Raw genomic sequence first — 18466 nt, forward strand, 5'->3', positions numbered from 1 at the left:
TTCGCTGCTTCTGCACCGTCTCAAGTCGCATGTTCATGCTGGCAAAGAAGCCGCCGAGTGCCCGGCCGGCCGGCCGGACGCGCGCAGCCTCCGCCGACGGCGTCAATGAACTGGGACCGACGTCACGGTTCACGGTCGGCGCCCATTGGCTGTTCGCGTCAGCGGCACGGGAAAAATAGGTACCGGACCCATCGCTCTGCGGGACGGCACAGCAGGCTGTCTGCGGGAGAAAAACCGGCTTGCGCGGGAAGCGGCACGCGGAAAACGTCCTGCGTTGCGCGTTTTCCCGCTAATGTGAGCGCGCCTTAAGCCGGAGAGCCCGACGGACACGAGGAAGAACGTGGGCACGTATTGGAGGTCAGATATTCGACCCGGCGAAGAAGGCTATTACAACAATGCGGAGTTAGGAGGTGAGTACAAATCCTTTTGCATTCTGCCGCATGTCTGCATGCGTACATATGTCGAATTACTTTCTGTATCTCACGTGCGATATAATGTTGCTCGTAACATTTGCTGACAGACGGCGCAGCTGCGGTTTTACGTTACTCGACCGTTAGACATTGAAGTATATCCAATTGAAAACTGCGCGGGTAAAGTTCGTGGTATAGAATTCCTTTGGGCTTTTGCGGCGCTCTAGGCAAGTGATTGGAGGACTCTGGCTTTTTTCGGTTTGTTTGTAATCTCCCGTTCACACTAACGATTTGCGTTACTCAGCCATTGCCATTTGTCGATTGTGCATTGCACTGAACAGGCTCTCGTTCCATGATTATATCGTCAACTTTCTGAAAGTTTTATTGTAATTTAATTACTGTTATTTTCAGACATGAAGATCGCAGTGAACATTTTTTCTGAGGTTTGGAATAACAGGACGCAATTACAGGAATGTACACAATCAAAGGAAAGCAAACTCAGCGAACGCGGAGCTGACAACGGCAAGAAAGATGTAGACCTTCATGCTGGCTGCAAGGAAGAATGCTCGGTGGAACCTCTTCTGTCTGTGTCTATTGCTGCAAGGAAGAAAGAAAGGAAAATGCACAGGCCTGCTCACTGGCCCAAGCCGAGCCACAATCGCTACCACGTGCAGATAGTAGGAGAGTTAAAGGTTGGGATAGAAAGACAGGATAGTAAAGACGCGCTGAAGACAAGGCCAATCCCGGAGGTAGTGCAATACCGGGGGGAACCTCTTCGGCAGGTTCCGGCCTTTATACCCGCGAATGGGTGGTGTGAGAGCAGCGTTTGCGCCATCAACCATTGTGTACGCTTTTATTATAAGCGAGACCATTTCACACCTGAGAAAAAAAACTTCTTTTTTTTTGTGCCCGCGCACCCACTCACCCGCGCATCGCCGCCGACACCGCGGCGCTCGCCAGCGCCATCTCTCGCTCGCAGCAGTCAAGCAAGCCGTGGATCACGTGAGGTGAGCTCGCGCTTTGACTGGCGCGTTCTCTGAGGGGCGGGGCTCCATCACCGCCGCCTGACGGAAACGTAGAGCATCGCTTAGCGGCACCAGCCGCCCGATTTCGGGAAGTAGGCGGTCCAAAACCATCCCCCTCCGTCAGCTGCGGGCGCGACGGAAACAAAGAAGCTAGGAAAAAAAAAAAACCTGTGAGAATGCGTTCTTGGGTGCACGGGCGTAAAAAAAAGCACCCCCCCCCCGCTTTTTTTTTCTCCCTCCGGAGATGCACGCGTCTTGCACCCCGAAAAGCACCCTCTGCCAAGGAACAGAGAGCGGAGGGCAGTTTTATTTCATATTGCAATATACCAAGTGTTCCAGCTAAACGAGTCTGGGGTGGAGCATTGTGTTTGCAATGGGCGTGATATATACGATTAGTGAATTTTTATTTGGAGGCTAAAGTAGCACCACTGTTATGTATTTGGATCTCTCGCGCTATCTTTTATAGCTCGAAGATAAAATTAGTCGGACGGTACCTTGTTGGGAAGAAGAAGGTAATATTTAAAAAGCCAGCTACTCAGGCTAATATAATTAATCGGCTCTGCAGTGCTGGCTTTATAAATATGTTTTTGTCTATACGCGCGATGTTTCGCTGTAAAAACTGTGCAGTTACGCAAATTTATTCAAGTAACTTCAAACTTTTGCCACTGCTTGCGAGAGAGAGAGGGAGAGAGAAAACTTTATTGGGAATATATATGGAGAAAGTATGAGAGAGCCCTGAAGGGACCCTCCCTTACAAACACTAGGTGGGCTCCTCGTTACAGGAGCCCATTGGCCTCCAGGGCTGCTCGGGCTCGGACGGCTAGGGCCTTTTGGCTCGTTAGGTCGGAGCAGTTGAGCAGGGCTGCCTACCAGTCCTCCGGGGTGGGCTTGGGTTTGGGGTCTAGGTTCGGGGTTGACTGGCATGCCCACACCATGTGGTAGATATCCGAGGACTTCTCACAGTGTGGGCATTTTCCCGTGCAAGCGGGATCAAAGAATTTCAGAACTGCCGGGCACAGCAGAGTTTTGGTGAAGAGACGGAGGAGAATGTGTTCCTCCGTCTTAGTGAGGTCCTTGCATGGCTTGGGAAAGATTGAATGTTCAGATTGGTAAAGTTGTGTTATTTCCTTAAAAGTAAAGACGGGCTTGGGATCGGGATCCGCTGCGGTAGGCTTAGGAGAGTGAGCGCGGGCGGAGGCATCTGCCATTTCATTGCCTTCGAGTCCTAGATGAGCGGGAGCCCATACTATCGTTCGGGGAGCGGGGGCCCCGGGATAGTCACTGTTTTGAAGAATGCGGTTTGCGAGAACGCATTGTTTTTTCTGCGATAATATTCAAGCAAAGCAACGCGCAAGCAGACGACAAAGGACTTTCACCGCTGCTCCGGCATCTCCTTCGGATTACGCCGTCGCCGCTGTTTTTTTTTTCCACGCGGCAGAAAAAAAAAGGCACTGACTTAGAGTAACCTGGGAGACGGAAGCGCCTGCCCAACCTCGTTTGCGGGTGTCCGGCGCCTTTTTCGATTAGAACACCGCGCCCCTCGGTTCGGCCACGGCTTTCGCCTCCGTCGCCGCCGCGCTGTAGAGGAGGCCGGCTGTGAGAATGAAGCCTAAGGCTTTGAGAGACCATAAGCTGCAGTGTTTCCTTTGTTTGCGCCCGTGCTTGCATGCGGGTTTGCGCACGGCTAATTGCGCTACCGAAAGTTTCTTTCCTCCTTCTCGCTGCCAAGATGTTTTCGTCTCCATGTCTATGATGTGCCCCTACTACCGCATGCAAAAAGGCCAAAAGCACGCGTATACAAGTCACTTCAGTACGCTCAAAGGGACCCTGAGACGTAGATAAAATAAAAGGCCTGTGCTTTTTGTTTGCAGAGTAAGGGACATTATTATTTTAATCTTCTCCGGAAATTCTCATTCGGGCCGACGGGGTCGCAACGCCGCGGCCATTGTCGGCAGCGAAAATGAGATGTAATCTGACTGGGCGTCACCTTTGACTGGTTAGGCGTCCAGTTTGAATCTTGTTCTTTATTTCATACTGGTTAAATGGGTCCAAGATATCAAGCCGCTGAGTGCTGCAAGTCTTTAGAATGCATAAAAACTGAAAACAAGCAGTCAATGCGAACGAAAAATAATAATAATAACGCTAGGGCGACACTTTCTATTCCGATCAAACTTCCATGAGGGCGAGCGCTGGTGTTCGAACCACACCGAGAAGACGGTGAAAAAAAAAAGAAGAACCGGTCAGCATGTGGCTTGCACAAATATGTGAGCGGAAAAGCTGGTTGGGGGGGGGGGGGGGGTAGGAGGGGAGTCAGCCGTTCACCTCTGCTAACGAAGAAACATCGGGGAGCTGCCTTTCTTCAGCACGCTTGTACGCGGTGGGACGACGCCGTCAAAATGCGCGTGTTTGGGCTGCCCCGCCAAAGCCGGTCTGAGTCGCGACCGAGTTTGAGGGTGGCGCGCGGTTTTCGGCGCGCAATCTCATTAATAGGTGCCTGAACTTTCTATTTCGAATTATTGAAGTGGAGTAACTTTCGTTTGCATGCTCAGATCTCAATCATTCTTTTTTCGGGGGGTGCTCGAACGCACAATAAATCCATTTAGTGAGATGAATTGGCAGTGTGGAGATAATCTCGGTGCCTCTTTAAGGCGCGTTCACACTGCAGAGTTGCGAGCTGATTCGTCACCGAGGCGAGCCCCGAACAAGTCGCCAGGGACCCCTTTGAGGCGCTCCCTTGTTGACCGATTTCTTGCGACTCGATCTCATGTCACAGAACTCCTCAACTGATCTGTGGTGTGACGGGGCATGACACCACGTCACGTGACGGGTTCATGCTCCGCCGGGAGATTCAAACAAAAGCTTGCGACAGCCGCGCACGCGCGCTTCCGCATTGCGCCTTCTGCTGCATACGCTGTTATTTTCTATATTTAACGAGATATTCGTGTCTCTCTAATGAAATTTTTGCAGAGGCAAACAACGGCATCGTAAATTTTTTTTTTCATTCTTATGATTAGGCAGCATCTCAATTTTGTAAGCCACTTTAAAAAAATCTGAAATGTCGAAAGAGATATCGCAGTTGTCTTGAGCATGTGTTCAGACAACAGGTCATACGTGCATTGGCATGCATGCTGCCTTTGTGATGTCGGGACGGTTACGGCTAGTAATTTACTCTGCTTGACGATTATTGTTTTCGCGATTAGGTTATTCTCGCTACACGTCGTCAGGTGACGCGTATATGTGCTTGGTCTTTTCTCCACAAGTGGTAGTAGAAGTAGCGTGTGACATGGTCTCGTATAAATGAGCCCGACATTACGGGTCGGGTCGCGAGTCCAGTTGAGCAAGGCTATTTAACTTAACTCGATGACTGTCTGTTTACATGAAATCGATACTTACGAGTCGACTCTCGCGGCGCACGATGCGAGGTGCGACCGCACGAGTAGTAAACCGGCGCCCGTTTCTGTTCTCCCTTGCAGAAAATGCTTTCCCTAAACCTAAAAAGAAGATTAAGTGTAATTTGCGGAGTGAGCTGCGAGTCAAACTGCCCTATGCAGTCGGGCTGGCTCAGCCTGACTCGACGGTTGCTTACCTCGACGACAGCCGGCTTTCTGCCCGACAGCCTACTCGACCCGATTTGTGTCGGCCTCATGTAAACCCCCAGAGTGTGATCATTTAATGTCGGTCGGGGTCTGCCGCGAGTCGACCAGCTCTCACATTGGTGAGTCCTTCACACTCTGGGCGTTTACATGAGCCCAGCAAAAGTCGGATCGAGTAGGCTGTCGGGCTCATGTATACGCTACGGGGTCGAGCTAAGCGGCCGTCGAGTCGAGCTGCAGTCCAGCCTGACTGCAGGGGAAGGGTTGACTCGTCCCGACACGGTTGGAAGGAGCATGTAAACGCTGCCGCATCGGCTTAGCGCCTCCTCTTCTAGCGTCCACCCGTGGTTTACTTGCTCGACACATTCGGTCATTCCAGCTTCTATAGGTGGCGCGGCGGCACTGCGACATAGCGGACGAGGCGGTGATGCCGCCAATGCCATAGCGAGCGTCCCTATAGAAGCAAACCGGCTTCTTGGCGTTGTGGCACCTTTTGCGTGATTTTTAGAGTCTATATAAGCAGCGGTAAATGATTGTCGGTTGTTAATATGATCCTATACTTAAATTTGGCTGCATTACAGGCTTGAAATAATTTTTTTTCGATATGTGCATGGAATCACTAGTTAGCAAGTGCCGCAAACACTCCGAAGCTTGCGAACTCAGCATTGTAAAATGCGACAAACACTTTTAACTGTAATTTTTGGCGCGTCCACTTTCTTGTTCTTTCGGCACTCACCCGAAAGCGGAAATAAACTACTTTAATGACCCAGACAGTCGGACGCTATAGTTCGTGCCTACACGAGTGCGACGCTTACCGCATAAATACAATATGTGTATTTTGTGCGCGCTGATCTTATACGAACAGAACTGAAAAAAAAAAAATCAGCAGTTGGTAATACTGGCCACGGTTCACGGCGTAGTATAATTGCACTTACCAATTCCAACAGTAATCAAAATGAACTTTTTAATGTTGGGCTCTTTACCAAACAAGCCAGGAACACCAAAATCTATGAGCATACAATTTCGACTCGTGATTGGCTGCTTGTTTAGGTAAGCAGAAGAGTTTGACCAGCTGTCTACATTTTCTCACGGAGGATTTCTGTTCGGTGGTCCTGAATGTGGACGGAGCTTTACTGCAGATTCAATTGTATCCGACTATAGGTCATCTGCAGCGTACGTTGGTCATATATGTTGTAATAGAAGAGGCAGTGTAGCTGTTGTTTGAAGCGGCAGCCGGGGGGTCATTCGAGCTTTAGAAAACAGTCGAAATTAGCGCTCAAAATGTGTATTTGACAAGCGGGAGAAAACGCTGTGATCGAGTGAGCAGACGACAGTTGCCAGGAAGCGTTCGCGGTTGGTTATTTATCCACATTGCGCAATATATCTGAGAGCTGAAGGTACAGTTGTGAAGTTCTCGTTGTTAATATCTCTATTTAGCAGTCATGGGGTGGTCAGAAAGCCGTGTTTAATCTAGGCCAGAATGGACTGAAGCGTGAGGGAAAATCAGTTTTCTGCAACCGTCCTTCTTAAAATAATGCCAATATACTTCATATGAGCTCAGTGTTTAAGCACTGCTCAGCTTTCATGCAGCTGTAATACTCAACGTTGGTCGCATAAACACTTCGAATAAAAATGCATTGACGACACTCAACAGACTACGTCGCTGAGGAACAGACGGGTCATTGGGCTCAAACACGTTATCAATCTGCAGAATGCACTTAATCACTGCTTTCTGAACTCTTTACATGTTTGCACAAACTACATCTTTGCTGTTTCGAGTGTTCGCACATCATAGAATAACCGAATATGCTCATTTTTGACGCGTATCTTACGCTCCAAACCGCTGCGAACGCACGCGCCGCGCAGAGCGATCACCGGGTCGCCGCTTCAGGAAGAGGCCACGTGGCGCCGCCACCGTCGCTGGAACGACCGAATAGGGTACGTAGCGGCGATCTCTGCCCGACAGAAAACGGTTTCACAAAAACGCGGTCGGGTCGGGCTCGGCCAGCTCGACATCTGGCGTTCCCTGACTGAACCCGCAACGTCGGGCCCATGTAAACAAGGCTACTGGCGAGTAGCAAACATCTAGCGATGAATCCGCCTTTTTCACGACGCGACTGCGCATGCGCCCATCCCCTGGCGGCGGTGTCGCGACACATATTGGAAGGGCCGCGCGCTCCACTCGAGACCGGCCGTGCAAGTGTAAACACACCGGCTTCCTACGCAGGGTGCGCAGCTACAGCCGTCGGGCGTTCAGCGCGACGCATATCGCGATACCTACGATATGTGTTGCGTACGGCTGCAATGCCCAATATGTTAAGGAAAGCAAACTCGGATTTTTTCGCTTTCCGAGCGCTTCCCGTGACAGCCTTCAACGCAAAGCGTGGATAAAAGCAGTTCGCCGGCTCGACGATCGTGGCCGCCCTTGGGCACCGTCAAGCACGTCAAGACTGTGCGGGAATCACTTTGTGACATGTGTACGGACGAGGTACTGCGGTTAAATGCGTGTGCAGTCTATCACAAAAGGTTTTATTCATGGCCAGGAAGGCCTCGAATGTCACCGCGGCATTTAGACATCGTTCCGACGCTTTTTGCTTTCTCAAGCAAGAAGGCCGAATAGGCAAGTGCTGTGAGCCGCTTTCAACGCGCGATGGAGCGGGCAACGAAAAAGTAGCTACGAGAGCATTCACGCATGGTGCTAAAATTTTGTCATAATCTCCTACGGAAATTTCCTTGTTTATGCCACTACACCCTGGCCAATCCCCTCGTGTGGGTATGTGCCATGTATTAAGAGGCAGAAGAAGAAGAAGAAGGTGAGTTATGCGTGTGTTCGAATCATATCCATGAAGAAGACATCTGCGTGGTATCGCCGGAATGGATCAATGTGCGCCTCTTGCGCTCGTCTTTATGGACGTGCATGCTTGTTTAACCTATGCAGCGGTGTGCTGTGGGAAAGTACAGTGAAATGCTAGCAGATCTGCTTTGTTGCGAGTACGCTTGTGCTTTTATAGCTCGTGTAACTATTCTGCAGCGCTTCAACACAACGATTGCTTACGAAAACTGTTGTCCCCAGTCGTTTTCTGTACTACGGCGTGCACGATGTAGTATCCACCTTTCATGAATGGCAGGCATATACAGCGGAAAACGCCAACCTTACTGATCGGGGATATTTCATTGAACATTGTGTTCCGAATGTAGCCTTGATCTCTGAAGCGGCGGCCCTTGCTCAGCTGGTGTTCGCATCGCATGCCGGATGACCGGAGATACTGAAGAATTTGCTCTTCGGTGGGCACTGCAGCCTGCCTCGGACTTCGCACCCAGCTATCAGTCAATCCTAGAAGTCCTCCAGGTACCAGGTGCTGCCCAGGACATGCCATCGTTGACAGATTCCAACAAAACGTGCTCCGGAGCGGCACTCAGTCCGGCCGGGCTGGGCGCGCAGTACCCTACCAGTGAGCTTCCATCGTTGTACGCGAGGTGGCAGCAGAGGAAAATGAAAAAGGCGGATTTCGGGCATTTCCGAAGCACTAGGAGAGCGGGGAGGGAGCGTAGCAGGTCGATTTAAACCTGTTGCTTGACCTCCGCGGCTGGCCGCTGTGAACACGCCTTTACTGAGAGTAACCTAATCGCGAAAAAGCATCGCTAATCGTCAATCAAGGAAAATTACTCGCAGTAATCGTCCAAGTATCACAACGGCGGCATGTACGCATGACACGTTTGAATAAATGTTCAAGACAACTGAGACATCGTTTTCCACGCTCCAGTTCTTTTAGCGGCACATGAAATTGGGCTATAGGCGCTGCTTAATCTTAAGCATCAAAAAATATTTTACGCTGTCGTTGATTGCCTCAGAGGAAAATGTCATGACAGAGGCACGAACATCTCCTCAGATATAGAAAAGAACAGCGTATGCAGCAGAAGGCACAATGAGGCGCAAAAGTATGTATGTTTGAAAACTAACGTCTAGATCGACTCCGCCTCAACTCCTACATATAGCGCTCATCAAGAGAACGACTAAAGTGCTAACTCCAATGACCCTTTCTAGGCGTACGAGCCCATCGTCGGCGCCCTAGGTGTACGACGGAACGGGCGTCGAAAAAGGGCAAGCATCTCCATGTTCCTGGTGCTGGCTCACTTCCCCTCTCGAGCCGACAGAGAGAATTTTAAGCCGTGAAGAAAATGGGGTTGGGGGAGGGGGGCACTTAAATGCCATTTGGAACCACGAAGACAAGTTCGGGGAACCTGAAAGAGCTTCAAGCCATAACAAAACAGTCACCGAGAGCCCCACGATCCTCCGATTGTTGTAAACCAGACCCTGCTTCCGACGGGTAAAGCCCCAACTCGATGGACACATCCTACGCGTACCAGCGGAGCGCCTACGCGCACGGGCGTACGCTGGATCCTGTCTGCGCATGCGCAAAGCGCGACGCGCGCGCAGGCGCGAGCAGGGGAAGATATCTGTCCATGTCAAATATCCGCGCCTGAGCGCGCGCACTTGCGCGCGCGTCGGAAGCGGGGTCCGGTTTACAACAATAGGAGGACGGTGGGGGCTCTCGGGGACTCTTTTCTTTATGGCTTGAACCTATCCCAGGTTCCTGGAACGTTTCTTCGCGGTTCAAGTTGTCCTTTCAGCGCCCCTCAAATCCCCTTACTTCACGCTTGAAATTCCTTCGGTCGGCTCGAGAGGGAGAACGCCCCAGCACAGGGAGCATGGAGGTGTATGACTTTTTTCGACGCTTGGCACGGCGCGGCGCTGGGCGCGTAGGCGCTCCGCCGTACGCCTAGGATGTGTGCATCGAGTTGGGGCTTAAGCGAGCGCCTGTGCGCTGAAGCCTAGCACGGACAGATATCGACGCCCGGCGGCTCGCCGAACTAGTGTCTCCTGCAGTGCATATGCGCAGGATGGCGCACGCCATGAGTACGGACGCTGGGCGCATGAGCTAAAAAAATAAAAAAAAAAGTTTCTCCTCTTCCTCCTCTTATAACCGGCGCGCGCGCACGGGCGGCTCCTGCGCGCCAATTGGCTTGAATTTCCCGGCGAAGTAAGTATATACCGGTGGGCGGTGGACAAACATTTTTATTAAAGTAGTCATATTGATATAGTGTGTGGGAAGTTAGCATATGGCTGCTTTGCGCTATTAAAAACACGCGAATGCTTTGACAAACGTATATATTTCGAATCCTTTATTTTGCGTTTTTTTTCATATCCATCTAGCTTATATGCCAGCACGATTCGGTGGCCCTCAATTAGGGCAGTCGTGTCTTCGACGGTGAAGTCTTTCCCAGACAAAGATGGCTTGAAAGGTTCGATTGCTGAGGCTTCACTCTCCACAGCATTCATCATCATCATCATCATCATCATCAGCCTTACTACACCCACTGCAGGGCAAAGGCCTCTCCCATGTCTCTCCAATTAACCCTATCCTTTGCCAGCTGCATCCACCCTTTGCCTGCAAACTTCTTAATCTCATCGGCCCATCTAACCTTCTGCCGCCCCCTGCTACGCTTACTTTCTCTTGGAACCCACTCCGTTACCCTTAAAGACCAGCGGTTATCTTGCCTTCGCATCACATGCCCTGCCCAAGCCCATTTCTTTCTCTTGATTTCGACTAGGATGTCATTAACCCGTGTTTGTTCCCTCACCCACTCTGCCCGCTTCCGATCTCTTAACGTTACACCTATCATTTTTCTTTCCATGGCTCGCTGCGTTGTCCTTAACTTAAGCTGAACTCTTTTCGTTAGCCTCCACGTTTCTGCCCCGTAGGTGAGTACCGGTAAGATTATGCTGTTGTACACTTTCCTCTTGAGGGAAATTGGTAAACTGCCACTCATGATCTGCGAGAATTTGCCATATGCGCTCCACCCCATTCTTATCCTTCTAGTTATCTCCCTCTCATGATCCGGACCAGCTGTCACTACCTGCCCTAAGTAGACGTATTCCGGCACAATTTCTAGGCTCTCGCTGCCAATTGTGAACTGTTGTTCCCTTGCTAGACTGTTGAACATTACCTTGGTTTTCTGCATGTTAATTTTTAGACCCATCGATCTGCTCTGCCTGTCTAACTCGTTGATCATGATTTGCAGTTCACCTCCTGAGTGACTCAGCAAGGCAATGTCATCAGCAAATCTCAGATTATTTAGGTATCTCCATTTATCCTTATTCCCAACTGTTCCCAATTCAGGCCTCGAAATACCTCCTGCAAACATGCGGTGAACAGCATTGGCGATATCGTGTCTCCTTGCCTGACGCCCTTCCTTATTGGAATTTTATTGCTGACTTTATGGAGGACTATAGTAGCTGTGCAGTTGCTATATATATCTTCCAGTATTTTGACATAAGGCTCTTCTACCCCCTGATTACGCAATGCCTGTATGACTGCTGAGGTTTCCACTGAGTCGAATGCTTTCTCGTAATCAATGAAAGCTATATATAGAGGTTGGTTATATTCTCCGCATTTCTCTATCACCTGATTGATAGTGTGAATATGATCTATTGTGGAATATCCTTTACGAAAGCCTGCCTGATCATTTGGTTGATTAAAGTCTAACGTTGCCCTGACTCTATTAGCGATTACCTTAGTAAATACGAAGATTTACGTCGTATTACGCTATCCATATTTATGCTTGTGGTGTCACGTTGTTCACTGATGAAAAACACATGGCACGTAGTTTGGCCTCTTAATTTATTTAGCCAGTTAAATCATTTTTTAAATGGTCTTGACAGCTGGTCTGTCTAGAAAGTACAAAATGATAGCTACGATATGATAAAATGCAGTGTAATGTATAGTGCGGTGATTTTACTCTGCAGAGAGAGAGAGAAAAACTATTGGAGAGGTAGACGGGGCACGCCACTGGGTCTCCGCACGACCCCACTGCACTCAAGTGTTTATGTCCCTAAGGTCCTGTTAGATGTGGGGCTCCAACCCCATACCAGGCCACCGGTGTTGGGAGGATTGCGCTTCGATCCCACTACTGCCACCAGTTGTTAGGTGTGGGGCTTCTGTCCCGTAGCAGGAAACCGGTGTTGGGGGATTACGCTCTGATCCCACCGCTGCCACCAGTTGTTAGATGCGGACCCCTGGTTCGCCTGTGCCGTCTCTCGCCAAGGTCGTTGTCCCCGGGTTCCGGATCGGGAGACTGCTGTTGTGGGGTGACGAAGAGATGAGAGGGTCTTCGAGGTGGAGAAGAGACTGAAAGGGTTTATTTACATTTTTACATAGTTCGAAAGAGTGAATCGGGAGCTGCCTGATCACACGCGAGATCGCTGCTTAAATAGGGTCCGCTGTCCCCAGGTCCCTAGTTGGGGAATTTAGTTCATTAAAAATGCGTCGAATCACTGTGATGTAGATCACGTGTCCAGTCTTTAGGGTCCGCCTTCCAGGACGCCCCCAACAACGCACTCTTGCCACTTCTGACAGATTAGGGTCCGCGCTGTCCAGGCAACAGTGATGAATAGCCCGAAGGGGGTCCCATGGCAGCGTCGAAGGTCAGTCACCTGCACTCCACAGCGGTAGCGTGGGAACTAAAGGTTGCCACTGCAGTTTGCAGAAGGTTCCACGTATAGAGAAAAGCACTTAGTCTGAGACGAGGTTGTTTTCGAAGCACGAGGATTCCGGCGTCGTTGGCTTAGTCAAGCCCGGCCGCATTTGCCACGGCTCATTTGCAGCCCGGCGCCGCTCGCCAGCTCCCCCGCCGTCCCCTCGGGGAGAAAGACGTCGCTATGTCCCGGGTGGGTCCGGCGTTGAGAATAACGACAGGTTTCCCAAAGCCGTTCTGAGGCAGCGGACGGCCGTTTCACCCCGTAAACAGCAAAGGGGTGGGGGGGGGGGGGAGGTTGCTTGTAGACGCCGCCACCTGCATTCGTGGCGCCGCAACCACGTCGACGGCCCTTTGAAGCCTCTGTCGATTGATGATGATAGAACACAAATGCGAGCTAGGACATTGAACGTTGTAATTAAATGGGCGTTCATGGTGCGTGGAGTTCGAGGTTGTGGGAGTTAATCCTGGCTGTGGCGGTCGTGTTTTGATGGGGCTGAATGCAAAATGCTCATACACTCCGCGATGTCAGTGCACGTTGATAATTCGGTCCAGAAAATCTCCACTACGCTGAGTTGCATTGCAAAGCTGCTGTTTTAGAACATGGAACTGCCCTTTCTGCGCTGCTTTTTCACCAATACCACCCGTCCCGTATATACACAATGATTCTAGGTGTCTCTAGTAAAACTGTGGATGAGCCGCAATACATGTCCATAAGCATGTGCTCTGCTCTCATTTGCGAGCGCCTGTAGATTCCATAATTAGCATCCGTACCTATACCCCATTAGAACGATTCAGTTAAGGTGAACAACAGGCACCACAACCGATCCTTGCCGATAACGGAGCTTTAGGCACTGCATTTTGTTTCTGAGGATGGAAAGCGGCCTGATCTTCGTTTCAGATCCAACTTCGTCACAGCGCCAGATGTTAAGACAGGACGACTGGAGTGGGACTTTGTAGAAGTTCTTTTGTCCGGTGAGCAAGCCCCCTCTAAAGGAGTCATCAAAAATTTCTAAGACGACAACAAAAGTGCCATCAAGCAAGAAGCAGTCTGCAGGCTCCACATGACGCCCTGGCTGCTTCGGTCCAGCGGAGGTTGATTGCATGACTTCCGACATTCTTCTGCTGATCTGTGAAAGGGGCTTGGTGAAAGTACGAAGCTTCTTTTTTAGTTTTCCGAGGAAGCTCTCAAATGCAAATGCACTGCAGTCATCTAAGGGCCCGTGATCTTTGCACTGCTCGGCAAAATGAATAAGCGTGTGTACGTTAAACACAAGCTGATGATGGCCATATAATTTGGCGAATTCCTGCACGAAATACCTCAGAAGATCTCCCGCATACTCATTGTAAGCCAGATAGTTGTCACGGGACACCAGCAGTCTAAATGCCACGTGGAACACTATAAAATGCTCATATTGCTCTTTGGGGGAAGATAGTTTTCAAGACCACTGGCCCCACATACAACAGAAACGAGCGGAATTCAGTGGCCTTCCAGCGGTCAATTTCCTCAATTCCTTTTGTTTTTCGCTGGAAATGACTTGAGAAACCATTGGCACATTCGCGCAGGCTTACACTCAGATGTTGTCACTGCTGTCTACTCAGTCTTGCTTTGTGGCCTGGGCAGACCCAATTCCTAAGCAGGCGTCGCATTATTTCGAGGCACACAAGATGCATGTATTCAGTAGGAAAAAGCTTCACCATGTCCACGTCGAGCGACACAAATGGTGACAGTCCGTTGTGGTGGCGGTTGTCTTGCTGCTCTCTAAATAATGCGTCTGTGTGTCTAGGTGCGTGCATGTCAGGGAGCGTAATTCTTCCTTCTATGTAACGACCCTTCTGGTTGCAGCGCTCGCTGGCATAATAACCGGTGTGCCCAGTTATTGCTTTCACGTAGCTCCTTGCAGGGGCGTCACATATCATAGCCGCGAGGCTCACCTCAATATGCGCGCCTTTAAAAATCAGGCCATTTGCAGTGAGTTTATCCACTTCTTCCACAAAGGGCTTCAGGTAGTTATCCAGGCTTGGTGCCTTGCCAGCACCGCAGTAACCGCTCACCATAAATGGAGAAGATCCTTTCATGTTGCTGATTCGGCACAGTATGGGCCAGAAGCACACCTGGCTACTTTTGTACAGGGGAGCTCCATCAATATTACCGTGAAATATAATTTCACGAGGAATAGTTCCGGTCGCCAATGCTCGTCGGATGCCCTCCTCCAAGCCGAAATGGACATGACCCGCCTTGCTGAAGATTTGCTTTCCGCTGTGTTCCCAACAGTGTGCGCGCGTCTTTCAGTAAGTCAGCGATGCCTTCTTGCCTGCAGAAGTCTGAAATGTCATTAATACTGGCATGGGTTAGGTTATGCCTGCTAGAAATAAGAGAGTTTTTCGGCCCTCGAGAGTATCGGTTGCTCCACAGAGACTTCAACTGGCACAGCTTCTGCTTGAGTTGTCTCCTCGTTGAGCAGCGAAGGGGAACACTCATCGTCTTCGCTGTCGCTGGAATTCACGCTACTTAAGCATGTAAAAGGTCGTCCTCGTCTTCGGTCTCGTGTGCAATAGCGACTTGGTAGTTGTGTGTAGATGCTGCCAGCGAGCATTCGTTGCTGCCAGCGAACGCCGAAGTAGCAGCATGCGCCGGGCCACTGTCACAAGCTTCGCCGAGTGCAGCAGCATTTCTTGCTAGCTTACTGCAGCCGGGCTCGTGCGGCTCACCCGCGTCCACCGGATAAGCTTCGGTGGCTCTCGTCCTTTTTCTCTGTCCGGGATCCAATGCCGTTCTCCGGGTCCCGGTGAGCAGCGGTGTGTCGAGTTCCTTCAGTATCTGGTCAAACTCTTCCTTTACGATGCGGTACTTAGCCCATTTGGAAGACATGGCTGAACACGAAATGAAAACGATAGCAGTGAGTACGAGAAAGATCTCAGTTGCACAAGCCGGGTCGCGAGAAGCAAGGAAACGCAGGGGAGGGCATTCCACCGGGCAAACTGGTTGGAGCAGCCTCCCTTTTTATCCCCTCCTCACCTTTTTCCGTCCGCGCGCGCCGCTTGCGGGCTCCATTCACTTCCCGCCCCCAAGAGTGATGTCCACAGGACCAACATACGTCGGGACCAGTATACCCCCCCCCCCCTCCCGCCCCAATAGCAACAACCACCGCCACCGCTACTTCCCCTACCTTTAGCACAAAGCCAAAATGCTGGCCAGGAATGTCAGTGCTTGTCATGAGCGCGTGATGTCAGGCGAGCCACGTATTGTCATATTCGACTGCATAAAGCACACTGACTAGATTTTGCTTGGGACGCAGTGCCTGGAAAGAGAGAAAAAAAACGGATGGCAACCAGACCGAACTCAAAAAGTACAGCGGGGAGAAGCAGCTGGGCAGGTGTGTGTCAGCCGGTCGCGTTATGCGTTACGTACTCAGGTCTTCGATTAGGAACTTTTCAGACCATTAAATCTTGCTACTTACGCTTGTCAAGGACGCATCTGTCTGCAATGAAGATCAAATGGACCAAAACGGTTACCATCTGACCGCACTATATCACATAGCAAGAGTGACCACGTAGCACCGCACCTACACTTTCGATTCGTTTTATATGTGCCAGTATAATAGCGGCCATCGACGTGGGAACCGCCCCCCCCTCCCCTCCCGTCCACCCGTTTGACGCAGGATGTTCGAAGTGGTGTCAAATGATTGGGCATGTTCTTGAGGACAATATTACTAATTGAGATGAAGCCCAAAGTATGTTTGGGGTTCGCAACGACGACTTTTCCGCCAACGAGGACCTTCAGATGTCCATTATTACGGCCGAACTGTTTGTCGCAGCGAGTTCCCGATAGCGTCAAACGATTCATCGTGTGGTGATCAACACGTTTATAAAATCTGTCAACTGGTATAGCGAGGGAATACACCTGATATAGCGAAGGTGGCTGTAAATCGCAATAGCAGTGCAAATCCCATGAGGTAGATGGCGCTGCTTGTGTCTTAGAAGGGATGTTTCCGGAATGCAAACATCCGCGAATGTTTGGATTTGTTCTTCTCCACGTTTGCTGAGCTCACTGATGTAAACACTTGAAGTTCCCGTAGCTCTCTTAAATCGAACACTGAGCGTGCGCTCTTAGTTCCTTAGCCCGTCAGATTTTACCCATAGTCGTTGGTGGCGACCGCACCGCCATCCGCAGCACGTAATCCCTTATTCTGCTCTCTCGATCGTCATGCGCTGGGTTGAGTTTGGTTGAGCCGCTCCCAGGCTCGGACAAAACGCGTGCACCGTACGAGCGCGCGGGCACGCGGCCCAATGACGAGCGACCCCGCTGTCCCGAAACGCGACTCCTGGGTTGCAGAGTGAACTCTGCTTGTGCAACACCCGCGAGTTTTCCAGACGTTGCGGGGCCGGTTGCCTCAACTGTATGAAGTACATCGCATGAGGAAGCGGCCACGATGAATGGCCTGCTGGGGGAGATGATCCCCATGAAAGCGGGGCCAAGAAGGAGACTCGCTTGACGCGTGTACGACGCAAGGCCGGAAACAGATCCACGCGTGCCCGTGTTAAGGAAGACCACTCTCCGCTGCTTCAATTGAATGCGCTACCACATATATAGGTTCCGAGGTTTGGGCGCCCAGCATCTTGTAGCCTCAGGTCGAAGCGATGTTGTTCTTGTTACGGGATGGGGCCTCTTGCGCAAGAAAACTTAATTTTGCCGAAAGAATTCTTCGCGCATGACCCCAAGCCGCTCGATAATTCTGAGCATGCATCAGCTTGATTTCAGCCAGCACGATCGATATCTTCCTATGAAGCAGTATGACAGGTGCGTACGTACATCATTCACTGTCAGGTCGTCAGGGCGACGTGATTAACACATGATATTATCCATGATATTCAGACACCACTTCACTTTGTGATCACAAGGCTGTAACCGCTACGCTAGAAATTAAAACTGTCAAAATAAAATAAGATGTCTGAAAAATTGTTTCCATGCTCTGCAGCGAACACCCGAGCATTGGATCGTGTTACACAGTATACTGTTCTGAGAGTTTTTATTTAATTGCTTCATGTAAAGTATTCGTGCTACTGTATGCTACATAAGTCATTTTTCTTCACCTCGTCTTGCGCTATATAGTGATGATTTTACTTGTATACGACCACTGGCGCATTTTGTTCACCTTTTGCTCATCCGTTTAGTTCGCATATGCCGTCTTCGCGCGGGCTCACCATGCTTGATCGGAGCTTTTGTATCATATTACCATGGCTGGATGAGCGATGGGTATATATTTTATTACCCCTGCACCCGCCGGAAACTTCTTAAAGGGGCTGCGAAACACCGCTTGAACGGACGCCGGTTACACGTCAAATGGATTTTTTATGTCGCACAGATGCTGACTCAAAAAGAAGTACGAGAATCGATGCATAGGAACGGGAGTTCTTCAATGAAGAAAATTCAAAATACAAGCAAACAAAATGCTGCCCTAAACTCTATTTTCGCGCAGCTTCCCATCCCCATTTCACTCTCCCAATGACGACACACTGTGCGACCAATCAAAACAGCCTATCTTAGCACGTGGCGGAAGTTTACACTCCATGGTTGCCTGCTCTCTGTAACTCGTTCATGCCAAGGCTGGCGGCGCATGTTTACATGGTTTCAACAACCATGTGACCGCCCAGCTGACCCAGCGATGCTTCATCGTCACCTCGGCGGCGCAGAAGGGAACACTGATCAATGACGTTCCTTTACTTATGGATACGAACTCGAGCGTGAGATACAGCGACGGTGTGACAGTTTGTGCAAGATATCAGACACATTTAGCATAGCGCGTGCCGCTACTGATTAGCGCCAACCATCGCCCCTAGCGCGCTGGTTGGTCACGGCGAGGAAGGGGCGCGCGCTGTTGACGGGAACGTAGCGCCATCT

The sequence above is a fragment of the Amblyomma americanum genome, chromosome 5 (assembly GCF_052857255.1).
Source record: "Amblyomma americanum isolate KBUSLIRL-KWMA chromosome 5, ASM5285725v1, whole genome shotgun sequence".
NCBI lineage: Eukaryota > Metazoa > Arthropoda > Arachnida > Ixodida > Ixodidae > Amblyomma > Amblyomma americanum.